General features: G+C 31.5%; 2 long non-coding RNA genes across 2 annotated transcripts; both read right to left on the bottom strand.

The window, feature by feature from the left end:
* Positions 1-7,380: 7,380 nt before the first annotated feature.
* On the bottom strand, positions 7,381-8,621 carry LOC132274901 (uncharacterized). The gene is made up of 3 exons (XR_009470553.1): positions 8,034-8,621; positions 7,683-7,783; positions 7,381-7,571 (listed from the first exon to the last, which is right to left on the bottom strand). It is a non-coding gene; the product is annotated as an uncharacterized LOC132274901 (long non-coding RNA).
* Positions 8,622-10,999: 2,378 nt separating this feature from the next.
* LOC132274902 (uncharacterized) lies at positions 11,000-11,588 on the bottom strand. Its single transcript, XR_009470554.1, has 2 exons — positions 11,174-11,588; positions 11,000-11,088 (listed from the first exon to the last, which is right to left on the bottom strand). It is a non-coding gene; the product is annotated as an uncharacterized LOC132274902 (long non-coding RNA).
* Positions 11,589-18,850: the final 7,262 nt, after the last annotated feature.

Below are 18,850 nucleotides of genomic sequence, written 5' to 3'. Positions count from 1 at the left end.
CTGAAACATTATGGGTAACTATTTTGTACAAATATGAATTCATGATATGTATAATACATAATGGATAGAATAATTAAAATTTTGATAGGTTTATCATTCCAATATAAAAAGCTTCTAATATGAATTCACAAAAAAAATAAAATAAAATAAAATTGAGCCCTAAAGCAAAAATGTTAAATTAGACATTCTTACATTACCTAATAATACAATAGTAATAATTTCTATTTAATATTTATTCTATCTGCTGCAGTAAGCTCAAAGAAGTATAAAAATACTATTTACGATTATATTTTAAGAAATGGTGATGAATCAATAAGTTGTAAAGTCCAAAAGAAATGTAATATTGAACAAGTTTTGATATATTAGAGAATTTAAAAATTAGAAGTAAAAAAGGTATAACTGTATAAGACTGTTGAGAGTAAAAAATAAAGTGATAAGATAAAAAATAAAAAAAAATTAATTAAAAGGAACTTATATTGACAGATGAAAGCGCAGTTCTATTTATTTGATAATTAATACAATAAAGGAGCATAATTGACTCATTAAAAACATATAAGTACTATAATGAGATTATTTTTGTGGCCCTCTTCTTCTTTCATTGGAGGTTTAGGCACCTACCTTAATTGCCTTAATGTTGAACTTCCCTATTGGAGGATTAACTGAATTATATATATTATTTACAGTTGTTTATGATTTTCTCAGATTATTAGGATTTATGCATAGAATTTCTAACCATGTGAGTTTTTCAAAAAATGAGTATTTACATTTGTTTATAATTTTCTCAATTTATTGGGTTTACTTAGTTTGTAACTATCGAAATTGATTTCTCTTATCAAAAAACTATACAAAAAATTTTACTTGGTTCAATTTTCTGAAAACTCAGCTATAAAAATACATGTTTTGAGAGAACTATAAAAGATTATTCTCTGAAAACAGTTTTTTGTTTTCTGAATTATTGAAAATTATTTTTAGATTTACAAACCAAGTAAATTAATTTTCAAATTTAAATTTTTGGCCAAATAAAATGGCAAGTGAGGTCCAACTTCTTTTTAAATCTAAACAAAGTTGTTGGAGAAATTTTAAATACTTTATCATTTACCTTGAAATTAATATTGTCCGAATCACATAACATATACTTAGAACTTCGAGATTGAGATAGCAATGTTTGTAAAAAAATAAAAAATAAAAATACGGAGAAAAGGAAAAGATAGCAATGTGCTTGACTTTACTCAAATCCTCCTAGAAGTGGTAATAAATACTTTATGACTTTTATGGTTGGTGCACGTAAATTTCATTGTCCGATCATTTTTAAAAATTTTAAGGATAAGCTTATCCAAAGGCGGGCTGATTTGCTTAGTGCTCGAAAAGCCCATCCAAAAAAAAAAAAAAATTGTTTTTACTGAATAAATTATATATTTTTACACAATTTTAAAAAAATAAAAAAGTATAGTACGAAAAAAAGGATAAAAAAAGGAGTTATTTCAGTTAAATAAATTCTCTCTTTACAAGACATAACAAAAAGTTATCTTTGTTGAATAAATTTTTTTGAATCTTATTAAAAATAAATTAATAAGTAAAGAAAATTAAAGGTGGGTATAAAATCATTTACTAATAAGTATACGGACTTCCTTATCATTTCGTTTAGAAAAAAATTGTCAAATGAAGTACAATCGTGTAAAAAAAAAACTGAAGTATAATGGTAGAAAAGTGAAATACGAATATTACATCACTATATATATATATATAATATAATTATCATTACAACACAACATGTTGTCAAGTGACTAGCAATTCTAGATTCTATTATTGAATTATTTTCTGCATCACTGACTCTGGAGTTTATCACTAGGAATATTGGCACTTGTAGCTCAGCATAACCTATTATGATGGTATCTATTATTTTTGGTCCTATCTTTCTTCTTTTATGTTTAGTTGTGTTTATGAGCAATATAATCACTTTTGAGATTCATTTCCTTCACTTTTGAGAATTGTATAACCTTCACTAACAAATCATAAACTATCTTTGAGGAAATTAAGAAACATACGTACACACACATACGAATTGGTTCGAATTATTAAAATTTTGATAGGCTCCTCGTTCCAATATAAAAATACTCTAATTTTTTATTTTTAAAACAAGTATAAGAAGTACAACAAGAATAATTTTGATGGCGAATTGAAACCATTATTGTAGTTTATTAAGCATAGTGCACAAGATGAAAACACTCGAATTATTACATTTCAATTATATTCCTCACCATCATTCTTGGGCATTGGTGGTGTTCCCACCACCACCCAAAGAAAATTCTCTCTTTACCATCTTGATCATATCCATACACTCCTCTTTTTACTCTATAAACACACTCTTTGCAATGACTCTCGTCCCTAGATGCCTTGTAGATGTTGAAAGTTCCCCCTACATTTTGCCATGACATGCCACCAAAAAAAAAAAGTGTAGATCCCGGAAAATTAATGCGGAACTTCCACTGAAAGGAGTTTCCAAAAGGCGACACATGACTGCCAAGATCATTATCCTTCGATTTACAATGAAGGTGTAAATTTATCCCTAGTTCGATGTCGTTGTAAACGGTAACTGTAATTTTCTCAAATACATTAAGAGTGAGTGCAGCAGGGAAGACAAGCTTATTTTGTAAGAGAAGGAAAAAAGCAAGCAATACTAGACATTTGTTGAACAAATCCGTCTTCGTGAGTTATTTGGAGAGGAAAGAATGGGATTTTGAACTTGTGATGATGATATGCTATTGGTGGAGTCTTATATATATATACTCCCTCTATCTCATATTAATTAGTTGTTTTCTTGAGGAGTAGGATATTTTAAGGTGACATTCAATTAATGCATTATATACTTTTAAAATTATTATATATATATAATTAAGATCAAAAAATTTTAAAATTTCAAGGGGGTATTTTTGAAAATATGCTAAATATTTTATTTTAATTTTTAAGTGGGATATGTATTTCAGGATAACCCAAAAAGAAAAAATGAACAATTAAATTAAGATGAAAATAGTATATAAGAATGATGTAACATGAGCCTGTTATGCAAATATAATTCGTGGTTATCCTTATTTAAAAGGTATAAAACATTTTTTTTGATAAGTAAAAAAAAAAAGAAGGTAAAACATTTTAACTCTCCGAATTAAATCCTTTGGTCTAATAGAACCGAATTGATTAATTAAAATATATATATTATTTGCATCTCTATATTTTCTCTTATTATTAATATCTATGCATAAAGTGTCTAAAATCATATCATATATATTCCTGATTAAAAAAAAAATTATATCATAGATCCTCCGTATTTTGTTTTACAATTAGTGTATTTTACTCTCAGAATTTAACCTTTTTGGTCTAATAGAATGGTATGTGAGGCCAACTCCTTTAATTCAGTTGACCAACTCACTTGATAGAGTAATTGGAGGAATCGAGAAGTATTATTATTATTATTATATATATATATTTGTCATTGATAAGATACTCACACGCGCCACTTACACATCCAGCTCTCACCATTTAAGAAATTGAAGAGATATTACTGGACAACAAAACCCTTAATAATTGAGGAGTTTTTCGTTTTCCTTGAAATTAATGTTGTCCAAAATCCAAATCACATATCATAAAATTGTTATTATTATTTAATATTTTTATGTTGTATATACTTAATTTACTTCTTCTTCTTTTTTTTTTACTTTTTTTTTTTTTTTTTTTTTCCTAGTTGATACTCACATACACATGTCTTTTTCGAAACGGGGACCTCTAACCTCCCTTTGGGTAATAAGAGGTTGATACATGTAGATCACTGACTCATTAGTTCTTTGTCAATACTTCTTTATCAATAATATTTATGTAATCATTTAAAAATTTTATTGTTTGTTTGGCATGCAAGAATAGAATACCCATTCTATGCATTCTTTTGTTTGGTAGAAAATTTTGAATGGAAATGACCATCCGAGCTCATTATTTGAAATGAAAAGAATTAAAATTTATTCCACAACTCAACATATAGATTGGTCATTTTATTTCAAAATAAAAAATTAAAAAATAAATCACGATCCAAACAAACAATAGTAATAAGTTTTATTTAATATTTATTCAATCTGCTGCAGTAGGCTCAAAGAAGTATAAAAACACTAGTTACGATTAAAGTTTAAGAGATAGTTATTTATTTGTGCTCCCAATTGACTTGTAAGAGAGTCAATAAGTTATAAAGTCCAAAAGAAATATAATATTGGACAAGTTTTGATATATTATAGAATTTAAAAATTAGAAGCAAAAAAGATATAATATTGTTGAGAGAAAAAAGTGGTAAGATAAAAAAATTTAATTAAAAGGAAATTATATTGACCAACGAAAGAGTAATTCTATTTATTTTATAATTAATACAATAAAGGAGCATAATTAATTCATTAAAAACATATAAGTACCATAATGAGATTATTTTTGTGGCCCCCTTCGGTCTTTAGAGGCTTAGGCACCTACCTTAATCGCCTTAAGGTTGAACGGCCCCCTCTTGGAGGATTAACTGAATTATATATATATTATTTACAATTGTTTATGATTTTCTCATATTATTAGCATCTATGCATAGAATTTCTAACCATGTGAGTTTTTCAAAAATTGAGTATTTACATATATTTATGATTTTCTCATATTATTAACATCTATGCATAGAATTATTAACCATGTGAGTTTTTCAAAATTTGAGTATTTATAGTTTCTCAGATTATTGGACCTGCTTGGTTTGTAACTATATGTAAACTATTTTTTGTTTTTAGAAAATCGTACAAAAGATTTTGCTTGGTTTAGTTTTTTGAAATTTTTTTTTTTTTTTTTTTAAACTCAATTATAAAAAAACACATATTTTCAAAGAATTATAAAAGATTTCTCTTAGAACAGTTTTCTGTTTTCTGAGAACTATTTTCAGAGTTATAAACCAAACAAGCCAATTTTCGAATTTAAATTTTTGGCCAAATAGAATGGCAAGTGAGGTCCAACTTCTTTTTAAATTTAGTTGGACAACTTCTTGACAAAGTTATTGGAATACTTTTAGAGAGACGATATTCGCACTCCGCTTTTCTCCAATTGCACTACATTTATCATTTCTTTTAAAAGAAATGACAAGAAAGTCCTTGAATTTATTAATACACAATTCCTTAATTTATAATGTAATAACTATTCTTTATACAACTTTAATTTTTATTTTTTACTTTCTTTACTATTTTTTTTTCCTTTCTTTTTATTTTTTCCGAAGGTCCTCTTAAAGAAAATAATTTATTTTATACTAATAATTTTAATTTTGATAGTCAAAAGGGATAATTTATTCCATAGTAGATTTTTTTTTTTTTTTTTTTTTTTTTTTTTTTTTTTGTGGTATAATCGAAAGAGATATTTATTCAACAAAATTTACTTTTTTTTCTATATTGTCAAAAGAGATAACTTTATTTTTTGGTAATTTTTTATGGATCCTATTAAAAGAAATAATTTATTCGATAAAAATAGCCTTTTTTTTTTTTGGGTCTTATCAAAAGAGATAATTTTTTTTAATTATTTTACTTTTGTACTTTTTTTATTATTATTATTTTGGGGATCTTGACAATAGACGTAATTTATTCAATAAATATATATTTTTGGAGTTTTTTTTTCTTCATGTCAAAAGAGATAATTTTTTAAATGTTTACTTTTTATTTTTTTATCCTGCCAAAAGAGACAATTTATTCAACATAACAAAAAAAAAAAAAAAAAAATTTTGATCCCTTAAAAAAAAAAAAAAATTTATTCAATTTTTATTTTATTTTATTTGTATTGTCAAAAGATACTTAAAATATTAAATATTAGAAATAAGGTGAGAAAAAATGAAAGGATAGTTGTGTCATTTAAAAAATGATAATTATTTACCTATAAATGTAAGGTTAGAATTGTAATTTCATTTAAAATTGTAATACAAATGTTGAAAAGTAGAGTGCGAATTTCAAGTTCCTAATTTTAAGTACTTTATTGTTTACCATGAAATTAATGTTGTCCAAATCACATACCAATGTGGCCTACTAAAATCCTCCTAGAAGTAGTAAAAAATACTTTACGACTTTTATCGTTGGTGCAGAAAAATTTCATAGTCCGATCATTTAAAAAAGAAGAAGTTAAGGATAAGTTTATCCAAATGGGTGCTGATTTGCTTAGTGAGCTTTGCAAAAAAAAGCCCATCCAAAAAATATATATATACCTCTATTGAATAAATTAATTATTTCTTTTGATAGGATGAAAAAAAATTAAAAAAAAAAAATTTGTTTATACTAAATAAATTATCTGTTTTGAATAAATTATATTTTTTTACAAGATTTTTTTTTTATTTTTTTATTTTTAAAAAAGAGAGTCAGGTGAAGTATCATTTTGGCCTTCCTATGCATGTAATATTATTATCATTACAACACATATTGTCAAATGACTAGCAATTCTAAATTCTATTATTGAATTATTTTCTATATCACTAACTTTGGAGTTTATCACTAAGGAATAATGGCACTTCTACCTCAGCATATCCTATTATTGAGTATTTCTTATGTATGTTACGGACTGAATTCAATTATTCAATTATTTTGGTTGTGTGATTTCTCCTCTCTACTAGACCCCTAGATTGTTTTAAATGTGAATTGTTATTAAAGGTCGATCCAACAGGTCAGAATACTCAATCATCATCACAGGTTGCATCAATGGTTGTAAAAAAGGCACGAAGAATGAACAACGCAAGCAACATTAAACTTCTGCTCAATTAACTAAACCATCTTTGTGAGGTTTTTTTTTTTTTTTTTGGGAGGGGAAAGAAAGGGATTTCAAGTGATTTTATTGCTCGTAAACATACCATCTTAATAATATATGCTAAGGTAAAAGTGCCAATAAATTCTTAACGATAAACTCCAAAATTAGTGATATAGCAAATAGGAGTAATTCAAAAATAGAATCTATATATAAAAATAAGTAGTACACAATCATGAAAGCAATCATCTTGAAAAGCCAATTTGTAAATTAGGGTTTATAATAGAAATTGGGTTTACAAAGTGAATCTCAAACAATTGTATAACCTTCCTTAACAAATTATAAACTATCCTTGAGAAAGCTAAGAAACATATGTACAGACACACACATGGATTGGTTCGAATTATTTAAAATTTTGATAGGTTCCTCTTTCCAATTTAAAAATACTCTAATGTTTTAATTTTAAACTAGTATAAGAACTACAAGAAGAAGAATTTTGATGGCGAATTGAAACCATTATTGTAGTTTATTAAGCATGGTGCACAAAATAAAAACACTCCAACTATTACATCATATCGCTACTGATAAAGAGGTTGGACTATCACTCTACAAAATGGGTGTGAAATAGTATCACTCTACAAAATCGTAACTTCATGGAAAATTGAAATAACTGTATGGTAAATCACCCTCCCACATAAATCATTGGTTTTGTGTACTCTCACATTTTTTAAGGCTTGGGGAAAATGTCAGGAGTAAATTTTTAAGGCACGCTGAGACTGCCCTTAATCTTCATCGCACCCCTACATCCATCATTGTATCACAAAAACATCAAAACATAATTAAAGAACTTTATTCGTAAAGTACGAAATATAAAAGATTTGAAAGAGACTAATATGAAAAGAGAACGAGACCTCATGAAAGCAATCTGGGGGTTCAACTTGCAAATGGAGACCTTAACAAATCTTCATCCTTGAAAGAAAAGGTGGTATCAGGTTTTCACCTTCATATATACCTAAAATTCTCCAAAAAATCAGTAAAATAATTACACAAATAATCAAAGAATCGCATCAATTTGCGTATTCTAGCTAAATTGCGAGAACGCATAGTAACAATATATATATATATATATATATATATATATATATATAGCTGCAAAATGCACTGGACTGATGAGAGGGTTTGAGGCTTGTTTGATTATTGTAATTGATTCAGAATTGATATAAAATTGAGAATGAAATAGAGTATAAATAAGAAACCCTTACCTTTGCTCTGGAGTTTCAATTGGTCCTTGAGGTCGTCAGACTTGAGCTGAGCATCGGTCTGGTAAATTGGGCTTTGGTTGTTGAGTGACTATGCGAATGAGTAGGTGATTATTATTAAGACACTCTAAATGGACCATCTTATTATTAATTTATAAAATCGCCACAACTTGATGACGTTGTCCATACATGCTGCATTTCTGAGTTTTCAACCAAATTTATATAACTCACATCAACAATTTTGGTATGCAACTTCTCCATCATAGTGATCTTATTTTCACCATAGTTTGTAACATCACATTTTTGTTGATGTTTATCTATATATTGGTTGAGTTGACATAACGAAAATGGTTGAAATATTTTTGAAAAAAAATATTTCAAAATCAAACTACAGTAGGAAATGCGGTGGTCTAAAATTGAGAAGGTAGTTAAAATATATTTATATAATAATTATTTATTCGTGTCAAATTACAATTAAACATCTCTTTATACTTAAACTACCCCTCTAAATGGACCACCGTATCATTAATTTATAAAACCACCACAATTTGTCCATAGACATCTTCAAATGGTTATTTAACTCACTGAGTTTTCTTGTGACACAAAGGAGTGATCTTGATGAGGTTGTACAAGCTGCATCTATGGTTTCTTCTTTTCCTTGGGAATCACATGGCATTCAGAGACAAAATAAGAACTCAATAGAATAGAAGAACAAGTAAAAGAACATCCATGATTGTAATTACGATCCAAATCAGTTTCAAGTCATTGCTGGACAATAATTTCAGGAAGTATGAGAGAAATTCTTTTCAGTGCTGAAGAAAAGGTACATATTTTTTTGGTTGGTGAGTAAGTTACGTAGTGTTTAAAATCAAATTGGCATCATTTCTAGTTAAAAACATTCTGCATTCCACACAGATGCGAAAACCTTCAGCATTTGAAAAATAACATTTAATTCAGGATAAGGTATTGGGATAAAAAGAGATGAAATGTCTCAGTCATATCTCAGGATAAGGTTAACAGAGTATAGAAAGGACAAAGGTGACAACCACCAATGTACAATCTACACAACAATCACTAAAATATTCGTATAAAATTCAATACAAATTGAATTGATGCAAACCAATTTTTTTTTGGAAACTAAACTCAAAATTATACAATAATATGACTTTCCTTATGCTAGAAAGTTTCCTAATTAAATCATATTTTGAGATAAAAGATCATATTTTTAGATAAAAGTAAGCTGAATAATTTATAGACCATCTTCACCTTTCATCTCGCTGGCAAGGCAAAATCACTATGCAAGAATGGTAAATCAAGCTCATTTTTAAGGAAGCAACAGTCAAAAACTCAAATAAAACCACTTCTTTGCATTCTAAATATATTTAGAATTATTATCAACATATCTAAACGCAAAATCATATTTGAAACCCAAAGTGAACAAAAAGAGAAGTGAACATGCAGAAAAGGACTACATGACATTCAGAGACAAAAGAACTCAATAGAATAGAAGAACAAGTAAAAGAACAACCATGACTGTAATTACGATCCAAATAATTTTCAAGCATTGCTGGACAATAATTTTCAGGAAGTATGAGAGACATCATCCATTCTTTTCAGTGCTGAAGAAAAGGTACATATTTTTTTGGTTGGTAAGTAAGTTATCAACCAATATATATATATATATATATAGAGGTGTTTACTCTGAGGTTGGTTCTTCACCAACCAACCTTAAAGTACCATATATACTTCAAGACAGTACCAAACATGGTGCTTGGACCCTTAATCTGTAAACCCTACCGACCCTTTCTGTTCTGCAATTCATATCTCTACATTTAGTATTTTACAGTCCCGTTGGGAAGATATATAGAAAAAGAGAAATTCTAAAATATACAACATTGAATATCCTAAAATAAAATCTAATTGCATCATGAAAGAGGAATTATAGGTTTAAATACTAAGATTAACTTGTGGCATATCTCACATTTATGTTCTTTGGACAAAACTGCATTCAGTGCCCCGGTAATAGACATAATAATGACCTGACAAGCAAAAAAAAAATTTCAAAACTGAGATGGTTATCATTTTCTTGGTTTGAAATTAAAACTAACATGATTATCCTGTTCTTGGATATCATTTAGTAGCTATATTCCAAACGTCATAACTAACTAAAAAAATTTAAATTATATAGAGGCGATAACTAAGACAAAGGTCAAATCAATACTCTCGAATGATGAAATATATGGGACTGGACCGGACAAACACACTTCACATTTCACAGACACAAAACTAATCTAATACACAGAAGATAGAACAAACTAATAATTCCACAACGATAGAATTTTTTTATATTTTATTTTAATAATGAAACACAACATTTAGAGATAAAAAGAGAACCAAAGTAAAATTGATAGGAAGACTAAGAAAAATGAAACACTTAGGATTCTGCAATATATTTTGAATAATATCAGTTATTGTACAAAGAAAATTAAATAAATAAAATTCGTCACTTAAATCAAAGTTCCCAGATATCTCTCATAACGCAGAAGTTTCGTGTTGTCACGGGGGTTCCATTAGTTCAACTGAATTATTCTTCAAAAAATTTCACCCGAAACTCTAATCTCCAAGTTTTGTGGGCCTGTGTTGGGTGTATGTTCTTACCTGTGTGTATAAAGTAAGTAGAGACTTCCACCCACAAGGAGGTCAAATGAAGGATCAAGAAACTCTAATTGTAACAAGAGTACATTTTTACAATAAATAGCTGCACTTCAGTAACATTGATCAAACATAACTCACAAGATAGTAATAATTAAACACAATAAGCAATTAACATTAGACACGAAAAAAAATGCTAAAGATTCATATAAGTTTGATAAGTTAAGAGCATAACATGCTTGTCTATTGCTATTTCAAATAACTATCTTTACCAAAAATTTCAACTAACACCAAAAAAGTAGCAGAAAAGCCACACACCTGATATGCTTTGAATGAATGATCAGCTGCCTCTTTCCTCTCCTCACCTCACCAGACTTAAATTTAGCCAAAAATAATAATCCCCTTCCTGCATGCATCTAACCCCAAATCAAAACCCTAAACTACATGCAACATTTTTTTTTTTTTGAAACACATTTAAGCAAAATACTCACATCTTGTAGAAGAACACCGTCAATTCACTAGTAGGCTGGATAACTCCGATTCAACCTTTTATCAATTCATTACCTCCAGCATCCTCCTTTTGCTCTAACGAAGAAAAAATACGCCTCGGAGCCCTCCGAGCTCTAATCATATTCTTGTACCGAGCAAATTCCTCTCCTCAATAGTCAATTCAACATCTACCTTTGCTTCTTTCTTCATGGAATCGTGTGCAAGAGTGCAATAGTAAAAGATGAAAACCCTAAATTAAATCTTGGTTATCCTATTCCTCCTATGTACAAAACCCAAATCGCGAGTGAGAAAAATAGTGTTGAGTATGAAAAACCTAAATCAAATATTTGGTTCTTCAAAACCTTAATCGCATGTGAGAGAAAAGTTAAGGTCTATGTCTGATAATTTTGAATTATAGATGATTTCAGAATGAGGGAGATTTTTTTGGACCAAGATCACCACCAGTTGCATAGTGCAACCATTTGCTCCATTTGAAATAAGTGGCTGAGAATGTGCCACATCAATTAAAAAAATTGGGTAACTAATTTTTTACCATCCTTTAAATATTGTATTTCAAATATATATAAACTTTAAATATTATTCTAAAATATGTTTTGTCTCTCTAAAAGCTACGGTTGTCTTCGTTTCTCTCTCTAAAAGGAAAGAAGGAAATAGTACCAATGGCAGTTTGAGGCGAAGAAGAAGAAGTGAAGAACATCAGTGAGGCAAAGAAGAAGGAGTGAAGAACAGCAGTCTGAGGCGAAGAAGAAGTGAAGAAGAAAGGTCTGAGGCGAAGAAGAAGGGAAGAAGGAAGGTCTGAGGCAAAGAAAAAGGGAAGAAGAAGGTCTGAGGGTTAGGGTTTGAATTTTGAATAAACAAAGATGAAGAAGAAGGGAAGGGAAAACGAAGAAGAAGGGAAAAAGGTCTGAAGCTAGGTTGGAAAAGTTGGGATAAGTTGAGATGCACCTTAGGAAAATGTTAGGATTCACCGTAGGAAAATGTTGGGATACACTAGAACAGCGGTGAGGCGAAGAAGAAGAAGTGAAGAACGGCGACGAAGAAGAAGGAAATAGCACCATTTTAAATGGTACACCACTTCAGGAAAATGTTGAGATTCACCTTAGGAAAATGTTGGAATGCACTTTACAAATAAGTTGGGATGTTTGTACGAAAATGTTGAGATTCACCTTAGGAAAATGTTGGAATGCACCTTAGGAAAATGTTGGAATGCACCTTAGGAAAATGTTGAGATTCACCTTAGGAAAATGTTGGAATGTACTTTACAAATAAATTGGGATGTTTGTACGAAAATGTTGAGATGTACTTTAGGAAAATGTTGTAATGCACCACTTTACAAATACGTTGGGATATATGTTACGAAAATGTTGAGAAATTGTTGCGGCTACAGTTGGGAAATTGTTGTGATGTAGTAAATAAGGAAATAGTGCTGTTTGAAAATTCAAATTTTATTTTCAAGGAAATCCTCTTATTTCCATAAGAATGGCAGAAATAATGAAATCGTACCTCTTGCTTCTATTTGGAGAAGTTTGATCTGACCTTCAGTTTGGAAATAGAATCGCTTATTCTATTTCGAAATAAAGCCGGCTTCTTGCTTCTATTTGGAAAGAAATCAAAATTTATTTGGAAAAAAATCAAATTCTAAACTGGGTTGATTGATATTTTGGGAGAGAAAAAGGGTAGTTGGATGGCGGGATTTCAATCGAAATCTATTTGGAAAGAAATAAAATTATTTTGGGAGAGACAAAAGGGCTGGGTGGCGGGATTTTAAATTTATTTCAAATGGGTTGCTGAAATGAATAAATAAAATCTCTTTATACTGAATAAATTATCCGTTTTGAATAAATTATTTTTTTTACAAGATTTTTTTTTTTTTTAAAAAAAAAGCAAAAAAAAAAAAAGGGAGTTATTTCGGTTAAATAAATTCTTTTTTTGACAAAAAATAACAAAAAGTTATCTTTGTTAATAAATTATCTTCTTTTTTTTTTTTTCCTCGTAATAGAAACGGCATCTACAAGAAACTGATCAAACTACATACAAACCACAACTAAAGACGTCCAGCAAGAAACATTGCCTAGCTGATGGGACATACACAGTGCAACACAAGTATGATGAGGCGCATAAAACAAGATTGGGGTTAAAATGCGGGCTAACAGGTCATTAGGCCCGTGTGACTGCCTCACCAGCCCATCCATGGATTGGACATCAATAGTAGAAGCCAAAAAGAAGGATCCGAACGCACCAGAACATACTGGATAAGCACCCCATCCCACGCACCATCATCGACAAACACCGTAAGAACACCATAATCGGAGAACATCGTGAGAAACGACCAAGACTGCAACGAGTGATAAGTATCCCACAAAGGGATTTGAGAAGTATTTGCGTGGCCTAAAAAAATCGAGTAAAGAGCATGTGTTTCCTTGAAAGAATTATTCAGAGGGCTCCCAATAGTGATAGTATCATGGCCATGAACAATTAAACACCAATGTTGAAGGACGTCGGACTCTTCGAGGCTTAAAGTGGCAATACCATCGTGGTGGTGGCGGGGTAGCTTCCAAGCCCCATAGACCAAGGCTACCGGTGGAACCTCATCGGCAACCACTGATGGACCCAAGGAAACCCAATCCAACAGCAAGGCAAGACAGACACCAACACAACACACACAGAAAATTAGAACGAAAAAAGAAAACGACCACAATACCTAGATCAAAGACCACAATACCTAGATCAAAGGGAAAGAGCGATGCAGAAGCTACAAATCCAAAAGCATACCACACCGTCCACAACATCCAAAGGCAAAACATAGCATGGGTAACACGGCACCCAAGCACCAGCCTATGTAATCCACTACCTAGACTTGGCTCAGTTTTAGCGTCAGGGGCCAGGACATAGATACGGTTAGCCGAAAGAGAACTACCCATCCATCGACCCAACAATAATTGGGCTTGAATTTGGACTAACCCAAACTCCAAATAAGTGACAGGTATTGGGTTCAGCAGCGGCCAGCAAAGTAGGACAGAAAACTTAGGCCAGCTTATCAGCAGGCCCATTGGGCATCACCCCCAACTCAGCCCATAGATGTGGACTCGGTGGACCTGCCAGACTAGAACATTCCTGCCGGACGTTGCCTCAACACACCATAAATTTAGTCATAATGAACTTTGACTGGTGAGGTAAAAGTTGACACGCCACTGTACACCACGCAAACCAAGGACTGCGTGGAGGAGAAGGAAAACTTGCTGGAAATGATGGAGAAGTTGCCGGCAAAACGTCAACATCGGATTCTCCGTCAACAATAGAGAAGCACCGCCAATCAGGTCGAGAAGCGAAAAAACCGCTTCACGGAATCGCGCCGATCATATTAATGATTCCGTCACAACCCATCCGCAGATCATAGTTCATGGTGGCTAAAAGGAATAAAAGGAAAGTCCGACGATAAAGATAAACAAAGAACTAAAGAACAATACCTGGATTGAATGGGAATAACATCTAATACGAGTCAAAAATCCTTTCAACTCGTAAAAACCTCGATTGGACCACCCTCGACTGCATACCCTGACTGAAACCCACCAGAGCCCAACCACACAAGACCTACCATAGCCCGATCCACACCAACTGGGAACACCCCCAAGATCGGAGCCGACGACTAACTCTAACCAACAACCAGCACATAACAGAGGAAAAAACACACACCAGACATCACCGCCAAGAACCCACCCCAAACAAAAACAAAGAACAGATGCAACAACAACACAAGAAGAAACCACCACGACCACAAGAAGTAAACCTCACGATCAAATCGAAAACGGAAACGCAAATAGCTTGGAACAAGCATCACTCGCAACCCACAGCAAGATCAAAGAGCAACAGCAACAAGAAAGAGAAAATCAAAACTCTGATGGCACAGAGAACTCAGCAAAACTGAGAACTCTTATGAGAGAGAGAAACTGACGATAATGGTTGACTTATGCATAAACATACTTATCTTTTTTTGACAAGACCAAAAAATAAGCTGATAGGACCTTATTAAATATAAATAATGGAAAATTATATTTTGGTGACCAAAATTAAACAGTTCTATAGTGACTTTAAAGTCAAGAAAAGGTGAATAGTGATTAATGTTGAAACTTAATTGATATTAATTGACCATTTGATGGTTTATTACCTAAATAACCTTCTACCTTCTTATAATATATTATTATGTAAGTGGACAAATTTACCCTCTACATTAACCTAAATAAACACTTACTTAAATTAACTAACAAAAAGACAACAAATTATTAGGGTAAGTCTCTGAAGAGAAGACCAAGATGGGAAAGAACTGAGGACGGATGTTTTACATTGTTTTCTTCAAGGTTCTAAGAGGCAGGACGAGAAAATTGTAAATTTTCTTCTTATTCATTATTTTCAAGGTATAGTTATTATACTTTACAAGTTGATTTGTCTGAGAAATCTTCCTTAAGATATAAGATTGTAATTTTTAGGAATTTTTTAATACTACTTAGTTATAGTTTAAGAAATAATGGCCATTGTTGATTAATTTTATAATTTTGCCAACTGTTAATGGGTGTTTCAAAAGTATGATTTGCCACTGTAAATGTTATGAGCGTCATGGTGGGAGCCTTGAAAAATAAATAAATGGTGGAAAAGAAATAATGTTGATAAAGAAATCTTAATTTTTTAAATTGGTAAATTGTAAACTAACAAGGAAACACTACAAGAATTTGGGTTATTGGTGACAGTCCTTTAGGGAGAGTAGGAAAACTGTCCCTAAAGACACCCTTTTTGGTGACACTATATTCCTTCCCGTCCTTAAAAGACCAAAAAAAAATTAGCGCCCCCTCCAATCTGCTGGCGGCAAACCTTAGCGCCAATTTTGGTGAAATTATAAATTTTTTTTAAAAAAAATTATCAAAATAGCCTTTTGGGACGGTAATGTTACCATCCCAAAAGGATATTTAAGTGAAATTATATTGTTTTAATAAAAAATTATCAAATACGCTTTTGGGGCGGTAAGTTACCGTCCTTAATTAACTGTACATATATAAAAACGCCGTAGTTTTTGTCAAGTTAAGTATATATATATATATATATATTTCTTATTCGATTTGTCTGAAGATTTTTTCTAGCCGACCCTGCTATCTCGATTTCTTCTTCCGTCCTCTCTCTCAAACTGGTTTATTCTTCCCCAACTGATCTCTTTCTTTTCAATTAAGTATAGATCTGTATATGTAATCCATGAGGGATCACTCTGCTAAATTTCTTATGCCCTAGGTCGATTTTCTCCTTCCGTCCTCTCACTCAAACTGGTTTGGTCTTCCCCAATCGCTCTAATTCAATTCAATTGAGAGGCAGCAAAGTCCGTCCATCAACAGGTTCATTATCTTCTCACAAACCCTTCTTTTTCATTTTTGAATATTCCTCTTATGGATTCCGGTGTTGTAAGTGTTAGATGTGCTAATCTTCTTGGTGATAATTAAAGTGTCTTTAGCTGTGAATCGAATATTGATTAAATTTGTATTCCGAAGTTGGAATGATTGTTGGCAAATTGATGTCTAAGATGTTTGCATGGTGGTTTAATTCTTTTTTCCTTCTTTTGTTTCGATCTTGGTTCTAAATATCTCAGATAGGTATATCCTTGGAATTTCTCAATAAGCATCTGAACCAATAAGCATCCTTCTTTTAATTGTTATTATTTTATTTATTATTATTTTTCCCTAATATAGCAGGTTTTGGGTTTAGGTTATATTTCATATCGTGATTCCTTTCTTCTTTCTTACCCACGACATCTGGTCTTGGTGGTGTGCGAGGTGTGGCTTAGGGAAGAGCACGACGTCTGTGGTCGATTGGTGGTGCGGGTGGTGCGTTGGTGGTCGATTGGTGGTGCATCGGAGGTTTGGACAGTGGTGGTTGAAGGGTTGGGCTCTTGTAAGTTGTAAGTACTTTAAACCCTAATTTCCCTTCTTGTTCTTGTGATGAAAATTCGCACAAAATCAGACAAAGCTTCTCTCTCATAACCAAAATAATAATCGTAGTGTGGGTACATGGTACTGTTATAAGAAAATATTTTTTTTCAAAGTAAAATGATTTACCATAATTACATGGTCTTCCATCTTTTCTGAGAAATTATATTAACCTGTAGGCTATTTTGAGTTTAGAATGAAATCCCAAGGTTTTAATTATCCATGTGAACTTACACCATGTAATTTGATTGACAGTTGATGAACATTTGTTCAAAAAAAATAATCTAGTTGAAATCACATATTACATTACAAGTTTCCAATAGAATTAGGGTGTTTAGAGGAGGCCTTTGTGTGCTGAGTCGTCGTAATATTAATGGTGATGGAGGGATATGGCGTGACCCAATCTTGGAAAAAAGTTGTTATTGAAACTCCATCTTTTATTACAGTGGATTTTATTTTGCTGAGGAGCGATGAATTATTGATTTTCTACTGGTTCCAATTTTTATTTTTTATTTTATGTGCCTTTTTTAGTTTTTGCTGAGGACCGATGAATTATTAAAACTCCATCTTTTTTGTTCTAGTCGCAGGACGTACAACACAAGCCTAGCTCAATGGAAAAATGCCATTTTAATGGACTCACCACATAAGTGCATGTGTACTACTATTATGCATTAATAATGTATCCCTTTAGTTTTAATTTTTGCACTTCTATTATGAATTAGCTGTTTCTGGTTTTAAGAGATTATGTAGTTTTCAAAATTGATGTTGTCTTTATAAAAAATTTCCTTTGTTATTATTATAGAAAGTACGCAGGAAAAAGAAAATATAGGCACTATACAGTAAGAGAGAAATATTTAATTTTATATTATCATCAAATGGTGAGATTGATTGATTGATTGATATTTTCCCGATACACCACCAATCGACCACCAACGCACCATCTCCCCTCACGTGGGTAACCTCTCATTTCTCAAGATGCTAGATCTTAGTCGTAATAATTTTCATGGTCAACTTATTCACCAGATTAGTCATTTGCGTCGCTTGAAAGTACTCAATATAGAGTTTAACTATTTGGAAGGGGTGATCCTTGCAAGTGTACACCATTGCCGACAGCTTCAACTCATATCTATGGCAAGGAATGAATTTACTGGCAGCATACCCAAGGAATTGAGTACCTTGTCTAGTCTTAGTGTGCTTTTTCTAGGCCGAAACAACCTCACAGGTACAATTCCATCTTTCTTTGCTAACATGACAAGCTTAAAGTGTCTTGGTTTGGAAGCTAACAAGTTTCATGGCAATATTCCTAATGAGATATGTAATGTTCCAAGTTTGGAAGTAATTTTTTTCGGTTTAAATTATCTCACTGGGTCGATTCCTCCATTTTTATTCAACATCTCCTCTATCCAACGAGTTCATTTAGACAGTAATGACTTTTCCGGAAATCTTCCCTTGAGCAGTACTTCTTGGCCTTCTAATCTTGAATTTATTACCCTTGGAGCAAATCAACTCAGTGGAAACATCCCTTCCTATCTGTCCAATTTTTCTATGCTCGTTGATTTATGTCTAGGTGTCAACCAATTCACTGGAACAGTACCCGCCAGTCTAGGCCACTTAGAATCACTGACAACACTTAATCTAGAGAATAACCAGTTAAGTATAGAACCGAGAAGTCAGGAACTTAGTTTTCTCACTTCT

This window comes from Cornus florida, unplaced genomic scaffold (genome assembly GCF_030987335.1).
Source record: "Cornus florida cultivar Cherokee Brave unplaced genomic scaffold, ASM3098733v1 CherokeeBrave_3.0.0_Hap2_Chr09, whole genome shotgun sequence".
NCBI lineage: Eukaryota > Viridiplantae > Streptophyta > Magnoliopsida > Cornales > Cornaceae > Cornus > Cornus florida.
This window is presented reverse-complemented; position numbering and strand designations above follow the sequence as displayed.